Source organism: Centrocercus urophasianus, unplaced genomic scaffold (genome assembly GCF_019232065.1).
Source record: "Centrocercus urophasianus isolate 14NV4802_14NV808 unplaced genomic scaffold, USGS_Curo_1.0 seq_16, whole genome shotgun sequence".
NCBI lineage: Eukaryota > Metazoa > Chordata > Aves > Galliformes > Phasianidae > Centrocercus > Centrocercus urophasianus.
The window spans coordinates 6,205,732-6,217,035 of record NW_024884711.1 but is presented as its reverse complement, the minus strand read 5'-3'; positions in this window follow the sequence as shown (position 1 = coordinate 6,217,035).

Here is an 11,304-nt window from a genome sequence, read left to right as displayed (position 1 = left end):
TCCGAAGTAGTGATGATGATAGAGCTGCCTTCCTTCCAGCAGGAGACCAGCTCAAGCACTCTGCACCATGCTATACTGTGGGATACAGACCTCTACCTGAACATCTCTTGTAATTTTGGTAAGTCATTTGTAATGATCTTGCAACCACAAGATCAGAAGTGGGCAGAAGCCTGCAGCTCACTCCCTTTTTGATGTGGTGGCATTGCAGGACTGAAAGCAATAGAAAGAAAGAAATGGAACAGAGCATGGTTCAAATATATGTCATGCGTATTTTTTTCGAAACATTTGTACTACCAACATCTTTCCACACCAACTTCAACAACTGTGTAGGTAATCACTAAAAATGAGGACTGATGATTAATATGGCCACTCAATGGCTTCCTGGAGAGTCTGTTTAAGTTTTTAGAGCAAAGTATACATTTTTCCTACAACTTTTAGCAGCAGCTGTTGACTATTCTCTCTGAGACTGCTGTGTGGCTTCCTGCAGTATTTCTGAAAGACTATAAGACTGGATTTTGCTACAATCTGGATTTTGTGTGGGGCTTTTTTCCTAGAAAATCTATGTGGATTTTAAGTAGTGATAACCTGGCCACTGATGTTGCAGTAATTACGAAAGAAACTCAGAGAGCTGTGAGCAGTAGCAGAAAGCTTGTCTAAGCAAGACATTAGGAAGGATAATTTCTGTAGTGGCTGAGAGACATAAATGTTTCGTGTTGATCTGGAAAGGGGTGTGTAGATTTTGCTGTAAATACAGAAAAAGTGCAGAAGAGCTTCGACCCTGAGCAGGAAGGGACTTCCCTACAAGGACACAGTGCACAGCAGGGAGGTGCAAGCCACATTTTTTTTTTCTATCTCATTTCCCTCTGAGTCACTGCCTGAATTTGAAGTCATGGTTTTTTGATTTTTTTTTTTTTTTTTTTTTTTTTTTTTTTTTTTACTATTTCAGACATCTCTTTCTATTCAGTGTAGAGGCTGCTAATGCAGCAAGTTTTTTTTGCCAGTTGAAACATCTGTGGGCTGCTATCTTTGGTAAAGAACTGCTTAGCTGGCAGAATCAAAAATCCCGCCTAAGGCACTTCTTTCCAGTGGTCTCTAATAGAAGGGGTTTGTCTTGGCTCTTGAGAGTGGGACTTCTTTGAAGCCCATTGTCCAGGGGCTATGGGTGAGTATAATTGTATGGGATACCAGGGGGAATCCTTCACCTTTTCTCTCCTTGTCTTGAGACACTGGCACTTCCTTCTGTGCTTCTCAGAGGCTTTCAGGAGTCTTCTTTTTGCTTGCTCTGTCAATTTGCCCAAGTGAAAAGCAGATACAACTGAAATGAGCAGAACCGACCCATAAGCGATGGCAGAAGTTGTGGAAATCTAACAAATGCAGCACGTGGTGATTGAACACCTCCCAAGCAAGAGACAAAAAAGACTTGGTTGTACAAAGAGCCCCCTATGTAGACAGTACTTTCTAAACAGATGTGGGCAAAGGAAATGTGTACAAACTGCAAGCATTCATACATTGATAGAATTGCTAAAAGATGCTGTACCTCAAGATTGGATGAATTCCTGTCTTCATTTTCTTTCTTAAACAGATCATTAAGAAAGATTGCAGAAGAAGTGATCATTAGACTTACATGCTAGCTTCATAATCTGTGAGGTTTGCAGGGGTCTTGAGCTTGTTATAATGGGCTTGCTGGATTCTTGCGGATGGGACTGGTTGACTCATGACTCTTAGAGAATGAAAGCACAGTTTTTTGGACATGCTGTTCTGAAAGTTGTAATTCTTCATGCTTCCAGTCTGAGTGCAGAGACTGAAAACAAGTGGACGGTGTTTTCAAGCTGCCTGAACTCCCGTTGCTCCAACCTTTGAAAAACAGACACAGTTTGTTTCCACAATGGGAGAGATGGAAATAGTTCACAGCTGGCAAAAATATTAGTAAAATTACGAAGCAGACCAAGTAGAAGTTATGGGATCTCAGCTGTTTGCCTCATAAACCATAGCAAAGATTGAGGGACAGCCTTGCAATTCATCTCATATTTTAGGCAATGTGAAAGGAGATTTGTTGATTTCAGTTCCTGTTTTTAAGAATTTCAGGCAAAGCAAGAATACATGAGAGGGAAACATGGGTACTGATGGAGTTACTTTCCTATTCCCCTGGTGTGCTTCAGCATGTGTTTTTATGGTGAAGGTGAGTGAAATAGATGTTTATGTTGAAAAAGTAGTTCAGTAAACATATTACTGAGTCCCTGCTGGGTCCTTTTGGAGCAGCTGGAGCTGGCTGTGATCTGACATGGGGAAACTGCTTGGCTCTGTTCATAGAGATCACTCTTGCAGACTCCCAGCTGCTCAAATCTTGCCAGATTAACCAAATACAGGCCCTTGAGTGTCCTCATCTGCAGCAGCCTTTAGCAGGCATTCTACTGACTCTCCTCATACTTCCAGAGGTAGGTATTATGACAGCTTTGGTTGAGCACAGGGAGGAAATTGCAAACAAGAGGAATTTGCAAGGTTTATAGTAAGAAACTGTTTCAGTTTTTCAGTGTAGTATTTGTTAGTGATGTTGATAATGAAAATCCTACGCTGCCCTTGCTGTGCACAGGGCTGTGCTCCAAACTTTTGCTTCATTATTTGCAGATGCACATGTACAAAGTTACCACATAATCTTCTCTTGAGATGCCCAACTTATAAAAACTTTAAAGCAGCCACAGCTCATAACTGTCCTTGGAGAGACCTGATGTTGGTCTTTGTCTTTATCCAAGTGACAAGCTCCCTTTTTTAGGCAATTCTTTCTGCTTTTAGGCAAGTGGCATAAACACTGAGCTACTTCCTGAAAAGGAAAATGGAGATAGCCACCTCCCCTTTGCCTGGTTCTACTTTCCTTAGTTTCATTCCATACTTCTTCAAACTGTAGAGAGCAGGCTCTCCCATCAATAGCTGGTAAAACTGGTTAGACTAAGGGCTCCCTCTATAGTCAGTAGATAGCAGATAATGGTGAGTATTCACAGAGAGCCTGCCTTTGTCTTTAGCTATTCCACCTTAGGCTAGAATGGAGAAGTCTCTCCTTAGTGATAGAAGGAGGCTAGACAGAGTTCAGACAGGTGACTTTTGCATTGATAAAGTGGGCCAGATAGTCAATCAAATGTTTCCAATAAATTGAATGAAATCTTAAGGGCTTTTGGTGACAAGAAATCATTTTCTGTTTTGGAAAAGAGATCAAGGGAAATATTTTAGATTTGCAGTTCTTTGGGTTGAAGTTGTTTTTTAGCAGATGAGACCGATAATGCTGTCTATATCCTCTGCTGAAGAGAAAGAGACTTGTGCTGCAGAGATAAGGGCCAATTCTGGTGTTGAACCACAACAGATGCAAGAACACATTTACACAGTCACTATGAAAAGTGCAACCCTACTTGTGGCCATGAAAACTGTAGGTGCTGTATGCATCATGCAACAGAAGTGAGGCTGTGAAGACTATACTCCTCTTTTTCTATGTCTTCATAGCGATGCAGGTGTTCAAGAGGAACACTGCTTTAGAAGAGCTGAGGAGATGCATAAAAGCAAAACACGGTTGCTGTTGATGGCATATGAAAATTGCACTGTCATCTGCTCAGGAGTCTTTGTACTTGCACAAAGCTTTGGGGCATTTCACAGGGCCCTGGAAAAGTAAGATTAGACAACTGAGATGTAAGTTAACTAGGAGCTGAACATGTTCCTAAGATTCTGAGTCGCAGAGAACACAAAGAATTTTATGAGGAAACACCTATTCAATATGATGTGAACCTCTTGGTTACACAAATCACAATGGCTTGGTCAGCCTGCAGGAGCCATCAACCCAGCTGAGGAACTTAGTATTTGAGGTTCTTTTTGTTGTACTCTACTAATGTGCAGGTTTGATTTAATGTATGCTGTCCGGATCCTTCTCAGATTGCAGAATTTTTGTTTTTACTCTCATAACAGTGTCTCTAGTCCTGCTAGGGTAATATCTGATTGATTCACAGATACTACAGTATTTTTCTTCTCACAACATTTATGAGATGAATCCATGGAATTATTTCCATTTTGCAACTAGGTAAATGAAGCGCCAAAATTATGAATAACACTTCAAGCATCCAGCCATTAATTATGGAAACCTTGTTTTTCTTCCAAAGAAAAGAATTATGCAGGGCATTGGCTACTATTTGTTGTAGCTGTACCCCCAAACTTCCAATTCTTGGTCTTCACCATGGGGGTCTGAAACATAATGATCAGGATGAGAACATGTGGGTGAAAAAAACAGACCAAAAAAGAACACCTAGTGATTGGGTTGTACTACCTGCCACCTGATCACGGGGAGCCTGTGAATGAGGCCTCCTTGCTTCAGCTACAAGAGGCATCACACTCACAGGCTCTCATCTAGATGTCAACCGCCCAGATGTCTGCTAGGAAAACAAAATGGTGGGCTGCAAGCACTCCTGGAGTGTGCTGAGGATGGTCCAGATATTAGACAAAACAACCAGAGGAGATCATTACAGAGGTTGAAACTGAAGGCATTCTGGGCTGTAGTGGTCATGCCCTAGTAGAGTCAGTGATTTTGAGGAAGACAAGCCTGACAAAAAGCAAAGTCAGGACCCTGAACTTCAGAAGAGTGAACTTCAGGCTGTTTAAGGAATTACTGGATGAGATCCCCTGGGAAGCTGTCCTTAGAGACAAAGGAGCTGAGCAGAGCTGGCAACTCCCTTCCAACCAAAGCCATTCTGTTATTCTGTGAATGTGAGGAATGAAACCTCAGAGGCCACCTGTGAAAAGCTAAGTGGAAAGGGAAGATGGTTAATTTACATGCTAGGAGCAGACATCAAGGGTAGATATGATAAATTCACGTCGCTGTGCCTAAATCCTGTGGTGGATCTTGTGCTTGCCCTGTGACAAGCTTGCAGACTCTGGTGGAATTTCTGACACCAGACCAAGCATCTCTGAAATGTAAGTTATTCATGAGTTTGCTTTGCAGGGCTCTTCAATGAAGCTGAGTCTTACAGACAAATCCAGCCCCAGGAAGTTTTCAGTCTGCTCAGAGACTGGCTTCATACTGCTGTGCATCTGTCTGGTACAGCCTGCTTTTCTTCTGAGAAAATACCTCACGAGTTCAGCAGCCCAAAGCCAGCCTGATAGCCATGTTTCAGTGATTAATAGACATACTGAATCTGACTGTAATCATTTCCCAGCAGATTTTATTTGCAGGGTGAAGATCCCATTTTCTTAGCTTTTGTAGATAAAATACAAGAAAACACAACTCAGCAAAACCTCCTTTCTCACAGTCCAAGGCAAACTAACCTCACCACAGAATATACCACACTCTGCTGTTCTTTGTCCTCACAGACTGTGGATCACTGTAGTTAACTTCTGCCCTACATTGTAGTAGATTTTATCGCCTTCCCTCTCTCTCTCTTGAACTAATTACTGTCTTTTAACAGGAATGGAACAGCTGGCTTACAGCTTTTTTGCACAAATGAGACATTTTACACTTACTCTGCTAGCTGAAGAGTTACGGATAAGTTGTTTGTGCTACAGTTATCACTGTTAGCAAGTATGATATCTCTTGAAAGAGATTGTGTAAACGTTAAGACAAACACAAGCCACAAATAAATGATAAAAATTTCAACTGAAAAGCTGTCTGAGCAACAGAATTGAAAGGCGTTGTTTTTTTTTTTTTTTTCTGCCTAATTTGTACTGAAATGTGCCTATCCTAAGTAAAGCTCAAGAGAATCTTAGCAAAAAGTTTGTGCTTCCTGAACTGCTCTTGGATTCACCTGGAATCTCAAAACCAAACCATCCCTGGCATGTTTATTTGGGGAATTAATGTCTTACGTGTTCCATCTTATGAGATTTGAAGTCAAAATCTATTTTCAGTATGACTACCATTTGTCACAGAATGGTTTGTATTGGAAAACACCTTTAAGGTCATCTGGTTCCAACCCTGTGCTATAGGCAGGGACACTTCCCTCTAAACCAGGTTTCTCAAAGCCCCATCCAGCCTGGCCTTGAATGCTTCCAAGGAGGGGGCATCCACAGCCTCTCTGGGCAACCTGTTCCAGTGTCTCACCACCCTCAAAGTAAAGAATTTCATCCTAATATCTAGTCAAAATCTACCCTCTTCCAGTTTAAAACCATTTCCCCCTGTCCTGTATCTACATGCTCTTGTAAAAAGTCCCTACCCAGCTTCCCTATAGGCCTCTTTATCCTCAAATAATTTACTGTTTGCTACAGTTTTTCACTGTAGTTTTTCAATGGGGGAACATTTCGTATCCCCCTGTTCGTGTGTTAAATGCATCAAACATGCAATACTTATGCAGTGATCACCAACACTTCCTACAACTATGCAGTGCTCTCCTCCCACCCAGTTCATTGAAGAGACTGTCAGATAGGCCTAAACCCCACAAATGTGTTTATTCACTGAAATTGGAAGTTTATCCTGAGTTACCTCCTGTATGGGAACTGCTGAGTCACAGCCTGAACCTCTGATTGATCACCTGAGGTGAGCCATGAGTCAGCCAGAGGAGCACAGGTGAAGGCAATTCATCTGTGGCTGCCAGAAGGGATGGAGCCTGGCTGCACCCCTCCTAGACCTATTTAAGAGCTGGCTACCAGTGGGGAAGGATCTCGTCTGGAGATCCCCTCTTCTGGTGTTTTCTGTTGGTGAGCCTAGCATATGGGTAAGCTTCCATTTATTCTCCCTTATTATGTTAGTCTACTTTGCCTCTCTTGTTCTTTTTGTGATTATAACATCTTAATATTCATTAGTTATACACCTCTGAACATTTTCTCTGACTTAGAAAAAAGCCTAGAAAACTTAGGGCCAGAAGTTCTGAATTTTAGCTTACAGCTAGGAAAAGCAATTGTCAGAGTGCTGTGACAAGTGAAAACAACTGAGCTGTGAGCTTGAGAATCAGTGTGAGAAGCAAGAGGATGACCTATTAGGATGGGAGATGTACTGACCAGTAATTACTGGAGCATGGTCTGATGGTAAGAGAAAGATGCGTCCCTCCAACTCAAGAGAAGGAAAGGAACTCGTGACAGAGAAAGAAGCCAAGAGGTTATCTATGGGTCACCAGATTTTCAGCAGACCTCTGAGATTTTCAGATTCTCAATGAAAGCTGAAGTCAGGCAAGCTTAAAAACTTAGTGGTGTCATGAGGTCATTTCAGCAGAAAATGGTAAACCACTGAAAGTTTTGTATCTTGTCCCTGGGTTAATTTATCTTTTTAACACTGGCATCAAGGGTTGAAATACATTACACAAATGCTAATGAGTATCATCAAGTCCATTGCTGAATTCAGGGATGGATCGCAGACCTGACAGAGCCTGGCTTTGAACTGGCCACCATACACAGACCTGTGAAAACTCAAGCTTCTAAGGTAAGGCACATTCAACCACTCATGTTCAGTTTGGGTGTCCACAGGGTGCTTCCATTTCTCTTAAATTTGCAGTGCCATGACCCAGCCTACCCATCAAGGTGCTGGATGTTGTCTTGTCTGTGGGGCAAGTGCAATGCTCACTCCTCTGTTAAGGATTTCAGAAAAGGGAACACCTTAAACATAAAATCCAAGAATTAAATGATGTCAGTAATAACAATGATACTAGTAGTTGAAATTATACCCATTTCCTAGTTTCTACCCCTCTTCTAAGTGCACTGCTTACTCTTCCATTGCCCTTCTAAACCCTAAGGCTGATGGCCAACTATCTGTAACTATTGTCTATGTAAAAGTTGTGGCTGTGTCTCACAACAGTAGGTGGAACTAAAACAGATTAAATATAGCCTTCTGCTCAGAATAACTACTCTCGCAGCTAAAGTAAGCAACCCAAAGCTTCAGGTAGGTCAAGTTCAGGTGAAGTCAACCTGGCGAGCAAACCCTGAGGCTTTACACAGTCAGCGCAAGGGCTGTGGCTGGTAGTGGCAAGAGCAATACCCTATCTCTGGGTGGGCTACAGGACTGCAGAAGATAGTCCAAGAGTGCAATCTCCAATTACAAGCTTTTGGAAGTCTCTGAATAGTATTCCTCTATCCTGAGAAGATAGAGGAACTCAACCATGCCTCTGCTTCTCCCCTTTACACTCACCAGTCCCTACTCACAAGAGCCTGTAGCCTGCAGGGAGGTAAGGAGAAATTGGAGGTCGGCTGTGGGGCAGGGCTGGTGAGAAGGGCAACATTAGAGAGTTGTGAAAGGAAGCAGTCCTTAGGAGTGGGAAGGCTGTGCCCTGGAGGAATGAAAAGGGGGTTGGATAAACCCTGACAGGTTGAAGTTTCTGAGTGGAAAGTTGTTGAGCAGCTCCTAGAATTATGTGCCAAGTCAGAATTTCGTGTTTCCACCTTCTGCTCAGAGATGAGTGGGTTGGTCTTTCATCATACAGTGCTATCTTTTATCTTGGAGTTTTGAAATGATAAAGGTACTAACAGAGGATGGGGAACAAGTAGGTGAGATATTGAAACAGGCTGGCATTGCAACGCCTCAGCTTCTAAAGCAGCACATCAAGGGAGGCAGGAGGGAAGTGGAGGCAGCAGCTAGCATGCTGCAAGCCACAGGGAGCCTGAAATAGCGTGGTTCTAGAGGTGCAGCACCAGGTCTAGAAATGTGTGTGCAGCTGTTAGCTTGTCTTTAAGGCACCTGGAGCACACCTTACTCAACAGCAAGAAAGGCATGAGATTAAAGATTGCCCTTTGGGCTTGATGCTGTTCTTTCTGTAAGCCTGAGAAAATGGATTTGAAGGGATTTTTTCCCCTCAAAAAGCAAGTGCTCAGGTTGAAATCTTTTTTCCATGTTATTTTTAGAGACCCTGTGCTGGTTTCTACACAGCTGATGGCACTATCTAATTTTTCCTGAATACCCATCCCACCCACAGGCTCAGAGGCTTCTTCACGAGTCCTGTGTCACACAACAGTGATGCTCATGTCCCTTTACTGCTGGAGAACCCAAGTGACTTTCCAAAAGGGATGCTTTCATGCACAGATTGTATTACAGAGGGAGGTGTGCTTATGTTGTTTAATTGCAGAAACATCTGTGCTAGGACCAGGACCAGAAGCTGTATGACCATAGCTCTCAGCTGATAAATAGGCCGGGCACAGCAGAATGATCTTTTGACTGCACAGGTTTTCCTTTGCACTGCTTTGTGCAGTTCTCTTATACTTTAGTTGTTTTTAAAGTGTGATATTTCTGAGCACCTAAAACATCTGGATATGGTGCTGCAAGCTGCCAAATGCTCTTGGGATTGAATAAGGTCAGGCTTTCCTGTCCAAGCGTGAAGGGGGTCGCACAATGGCAGAGAATATGAAACAGGAAAGTGGAGGATTGTGAAACCTTACATAAAAATCAAGAGGTAGAAAGTTCAAAGAGGTACTTACACATTTCAGAAACAGCTAGGTAACAGTACCAAACATCAAAACTGATACTTGGTGCTTCAGCTGGCAATCTGCCGTCACCTGCAGGTGTGACAGCTCCATCCTTGGAAAAATGGTAAGTGCTTTTGTTGTGCAGCATCTGATTAGGTGAGCTGTTCTAGGGGCAGCAGTAATTACTTTATTCCATCTCTCCAAAATAATGGTTAGCTTTCAATTAATTTAATGGAACAAGATTGGGATATATATTCACATTGCCACACGGCTAGAGGAAATCCAAGTAACATCAAATCTGAACATAACCTTGGTGCTTTTGCAATGGTGTTTGCTGCTGCTGACATCTCAGCATGTGAAAATTGATTGATTTCAGCAATTTGACTCTGTGTAGATTGCAAAATTCTTTTGCCAGTTTTACTTAGTGACATAACCCTTGAAAATGAGGAAATGCTGCATCTACTACCTGCCTTATTCCAAGAGAATATTATGCCTGCAAAAGGGCAGATTTCCATTGACAAGTTTCTACCTAAAACAAATGTGTAACAGTGGAAATGGCAGTACCACCCTTGCATGGTACTGTGCTAGTGTAGAACTACACCTTGGTTTTGATCTGACAGTGCTGTTACCGAGAAATGTTTCAGAGGATAGAATGCAAAACTTCTGAACATTTCTTGGCATCTGCCCATGTAAATGTAGCATAAAATCCAGTGGAATTGTGATGTCAAAAATGAATTTTCTTCTTCAGAGAAGAGATACAAAGCATCTTGGTGTAGGTGATGTGATGCTATACATGTGTCTCTCCATTTTGTTATCCCAAAGTAGCTCCTTGTTTTATTCCTTTTTGCAGCCACGTCAGACAGAATGAGCCTTCTGAAGGGAAGGGTATCCTAAGGACCTGTGCTTGTGTTCTGTGAGGGATCAGTGGTATCGAGCTGCACTTGAGGATGGGGCTTTGGATCTTCCCTTTTGGTTTCTTAAATACTTGGCTTCATACACAGCAGCGGAAGAGGAGGAGAAAACTCTGCAGTAAGTCCAGCAAAACCTATTGTTAGTCTTCTTTGTTTAAGGCTTCACATCTCACTTGGGCTAAATTCTGCTATTACACTTCTCCCCACCTGGAAAGTAGTAACACCAAAGAGTTTGTCCCTTGTCTCGCAGCCTAGAGAGAGCCCTTGCCTACCCCGGAAAGCGTTGGTGTATAAGTGATGCAAGTGTCTTTGGCAAATTTTAAGTTCACACTTGCAGAATTTCATGATGGTGATGGAAAGAAGTGTGCAGGTCTGGGGCACAGCTGGTGTGTGCCACTTTGAATGACATAGCAGTTCAAAAGTGGGCATTTGAACAACTACAGTGTTTTTGACTGTTTTGTCTTTACATGATTTGAAATTCGGCAAGGCAGATGAACGCTTACGGAAAAACAGCAATTAACCATACCTGTTAGTGTTTATCAGTTCTTGTGAATAACAAGATTGCAAATAGGATTTAATCCCACAGTATAAAGCCAGAGGGTCTTTGAATACCATTGCTATCTAAAAGCAGTCTTTGCTTTGTGCTGGCCTCAAACCTGTTATGTATGAAATGATCACTTCCTTGAAGTCTGGAGGCCTTGGAAGTGCAGGACAAAAACTAAGGGGACTTTGTATCATGAAGGCAACTCCATTGGGCTGTAAATTGTATGCGGCATGGATGGAACCACACCCCTGATTTGATCAGCACTGTGAGTGTCCTTCCCTGCAGCCAGGAGAGCTGGCTCCAACAGACAGCATTTGTGCCATCTGAGATGCATGAAGCAGCTCATTGGGAAGTGGTCACTGTGTGAGAACTGGCCAGAAACAAATTTCCTTCTTCCCTTTTTCTCAAAAGGATTGTATTTAAAAAAAAAAAAAAAAAAAACCTATTCTTCCTTCCATTTTTATCTAAAGTATCAGTTGGTGAGGTAGTAAATGGCACAGAACA